The sequence below is a fragment of the Chlorocebus sabaeus genome, chromosome 29 (assembly GCF_047675955.1).
Source record: "Chlorocebus sabaeus isolate Y175 chromosome 29, mChlSab1.0.hap1, whole genome shotgun sequence".
NCBI lineage: Eukaryota > Metazoa > Chordata > Mammalia > Primates > Cercopithecidae > Chlorocebus > Chlorocebus sabaeus.
The window spans coordinates 443275-447427 of NC_132932.1; the positions used below are offsets into that span (position 1 = coordinate 443275).

The following is a 4153-nucleotide window of genomic DNA, read 5'->3' on the forward strand; positions in this document are numbered from 1 at the left end:
TCTCTCTTGGCACCAACCAAGAAGAGAAGGATGACTAAATCACTAAAGAGTCTTATCAACAGAGAATGCATGGAGTTAAGTCTGTATAAGAAAACTTACCCTTGTCTACTGTGCTTTTGCTTGTTACCTCCCCACTACTGAGCCTCAAATCTTCTTTAAGTTGAAGATAGCATTTACACTTGAATTGAAAGCCACCTGCTGGGGATTTACTCATTTTTCCCTGAGTATTGCCCATGTATCCATAAGGTATACATGTTTTTAAACTTGTCTACTTTTTTCTCATTTTAATCTGTAATTTGTTACAGAGGGTCCCATCTAAGAATTCCGTAAAGGTAGAGAGAAAATTATTTTTCCTCCCCTTTTACAAGTTGGGCAGTTTTTCCCAAAGCTAAACAAGTCTCACCTTACAATCCAAAAATCACATTCATAAGTATGTTGACAGCTACTTTGATATTATTTCCAAACAAAAGCTACCATGCAATTATGTACAGAAGCCCTATTCATAATGACCAAAGGAAAAAAAGGAATCAGAAAGTCTTACAACAGATGACTGTGTGGGAACCCACTCAGATATCAAGAGTTGTCATAGGGGCCGGGCACGGTAGCTCATGCCTGTAATCCCAGCACTTTGGGAGGCAGAGGCAGGTGGATCACGAGGTCAGGAGATCGAGACCATACTGGCTAACATGATCGAGACCATACTCATCTCTACTAAAAAAAAATACAAAAAAAAATTAGCCGGGTGTGGTGGTGAGCACCTGTAGTCCCAGCTACTTGGGAGACTGAGGCAGGAGAATGGCATAAAGCTGGGAGGCGGAGCTTGCAGTGAGCCAAGATCGTGCCACTGCACTCCAGCCTGGGTAACAGAGCAAGACTCTGTCTCAAAAAAAAAAAAAAAGGCTTGTTATAAAAATTATTTAAATGAAAACATTTAAGATACCAAAGATAAAGAAAGAAATCTTACCAGAACTTACTTTATCTAATTAAAGCAGAGCTCCCAGAAAATACAGCTGCCATTAACCCCATCCAAGGAGTTTCTTTCAAATTCAGCTTCCAGGAAGACAGCCTACTCATTCCCATTAGCACTGATAAATGAAAATGAAATCCTAAGCTCCCAACTGACTGAACAGACCCACTCTTGGCTGAGGGGATCCCAGAGTGACTTTCAAAACTGAGTTCTCGGATTTACAGAGGGTCCCATCTTAGAATTCCGTAAAGGTACAGAGAAAATTATTTTTCCTCCCCTATTACAAGTTGGGCAGGATGGGATGACAGGGGTCAGATACACCTCATTATACCCCCTCCTTTGCTAACCATGATGAGGCTTTCTACCCTAAGGATTTAACAGAAACAAGCCTTTCAAAAGACTCCGCCACTGATTTCAACCAACTGCCGTAAGCTGCCTCTCCTCTCTTGCCTGATAAGAGACCACCCATGATGGAGAGGTTCTGGACAGCGTACACAGGATGCACAGAGCGAATTTTCATATCCTCAGCTTCATCTTTTAATGTCAGAAGGCTGAAAACTCCACCCTGGGATCATGCTAACACTGCCATTTTTTTGTACATTGGACCCATGAAGGAGCAAGAAACTCAATTGCGCATGCATGCATTTCTCCTTACAGAAATATGCATGACTCCTCCTAGAGCTTATTAAATATGTGCATTTGGCCACGTCACTCAGTATACATTACTATTTCCTTTACGTCTCCCTTTAAGTGTCTCTTTCTGACTTCTGGCTGGAGGTTATGCTTCCTAGCCTGTCAGGACTATCCTGCAGGCTGCAACCCTTTATAGGAAATAAATCTCTCACTGGGTGCAGTGGCTCATGCCTGTAATCAAAGCACTTTGGGAAGCTGAGGCGGGTGGATCACCTGAGACCAAGAGATCGAGACCATCCTGGCCAATATGGTGAAACCCCGTCTCTACTACAAATACAAAAATTAGCTGGGCATGGTGGCGCATGCCTGTAGTCCCAGCTACTAGGGAGGATGAGGCAGGATAATCGCTTGAATCTGGGAGGTGCAGCCTGCAGTGAGCCAAGATCACTTCACTGCACTCCAGCCTTGGCAACAAGAGTGAAACTCCGACTCAAAAAAAACAAAAACATAATGAAATCTCTCCTTTCCGAATTTATGAAGCTCATCATTCTTCATTTGACAGCATTAAAAAGTTCAAAAAGACCTTCCATACTCTCCCACAGAAGCCCTAGAAATCTTCATTTTGTTAATCATTTGGGATGCCTGAGAACTTGTAATCCAATGAGTAGAAATGTAGCATTGCAAAATTCATTTATAAAATCCTCTAAAAGTGTTCTATTCTAACTTGACTTGGAAAAAAATAATCATTTATAAATAAATATTCCCCAAACTCCCAAACAAAAGGAACCGATACAAATGTTTTTCAAGTTAACATGATTTGGATACAACTTAAATAAGATAAATTTAATATTTTTTGTGTAATAAAACAACTATGTCTTCAGAGTTATCACTATTAAATATAAAACAAACAAGTTTTTTTTTTTTTTTTTTTTTTTTTTTTTTTGAGATGTAATCTCTCTCTGTCACCCAGGCTGGGGTGCAGTGGTGCGATCTTGACTCACTGCAAGCTCCACCTCCTGGGTTCATGCCATTCTCCTGCCTCAGCCTCCCAAGTAACTGGGACTGCAGGCGCCCACCACCACGCCCAGCTAAATTTTTTTGTATTTTTAGTAGAGACAGGGTTCCACAGTGTTAGCCAGGATGGTCTTGATCTCCTGACCTCATGATCCGCCCACCTCGGCCTCCCAAAGTGCTGGGATTACAGGTGTGAGTCACCGTGCCCCGCCAACAAACAAGTTTCTATTCTGCTTGAGTGCTTACAAGAAGCTAATATTATACTTACTAGATAATTAGAATCAAATCTATAAGCTTTAAGACTTTAAGTCGTCATTTTTATGAAAAACATTATTTCCTTTTTTTTATGGTGAAAAGATATGCATCTATTTAGAATCAGTCAGCAGGACTCAGTTTAGATGATCCCAAGTTTGTTGGCAACATCCAAAGCATCGTAATCAGGAGCCAGTAGAACATATGCCTTCTTCTCTCCATCAGGCTGAATCAGGATGTTGACCGTGGCCACATCCATGTCCCAGAGCACTTCACAGTCTGTTTGATCTGGTGCTTGTTGGCTTTAACATCGACAGTGAACACAAGCGTGTTGTTGTCTTCTATCTTCTTCATGGCTGACTCAATGGTCAGTGGAAACTTGATGATAGCATGGTGGTCAAGCTTGTTTCTCCAGAAGGTGCTCTTCAGAGGATATCTGGGCTGACTCCGCAGTCGCAGTGTCTTTGGATGCTGGAAGGTGGGTGACATGCAGATCTTCTTTTTGGGGGGTCTGTGGACACATTTCAACACTGCCTTCTTGGTTTTTAAAGCCTTTGCTTTGGCTTTGGCTTTAGGAGGGGCAGGAGCTTCCTTCTTCGCTTTGGTGCCATGTTGTGAAAAGTGAAATACATTATTTCAATAATAAGTTTTTTACAGTAAATCTGCCTAATAGTAGTTTCCAAAATACTTTTGGTAATTTTTAACCTTAAAGTTAAGCTAGGTAAAATATTTCCATTAAATATCTATATCATTTATAAATAAGATACAATACTAAAACATTAATTACTGGACATAAGTAATTCAAGTTTATATACTTTTGGCTTCTTATTTTTACAGAGAAACTAGATATTTTGGCCTGTTAATAAACATGTTTTTGCCTATCACACTGTACTATGTACTATGAGAAAGTACCACACTGTACTGTGTACTATGAGAAACATATATACTATGAGAAAACACATCCCGATGTTGGGAGATGGTATACTCATACATTTTCTAATCTACTACAGAATGCTAACATATGACAGTTTAAAACGGCCTATGCCCTAGTTTTCTCTGGAAAATAAAAGTATTAAAATTATAATCAATATATGTAAATAAAACTATGAGAAACAGGCCAGGCACAGAATCAGAACTAATGTCGAAAGGCCACGTCCTCATTCATAAACATCTTCTTTTGCAAATTCCACAGGTTTAGTTACTTTGGGATTAACATGGGCCTATTTTAAAGTGCATTTATTAATTTAGCAAGAATTGTTCAAATTCATTCAGGATCCTGAGCCGATA

The 4153-nt window shown here is 39.9% G+C and overlaps 1 pseudogene; it reads right to left on the minus strand.

The window, feature by feature from the left end:
* Nucleotides 1-2118: 2118 nt before the first annotated feature.
* Nucleotides 2119-3502, minus strand: LOC140710638 (large ribosomal subunit protein uL23 pseudogene; annotated as a pseudogene).
* Between the last annotated feature and the right edge of the window lie 651 nt (nt 3503-4153).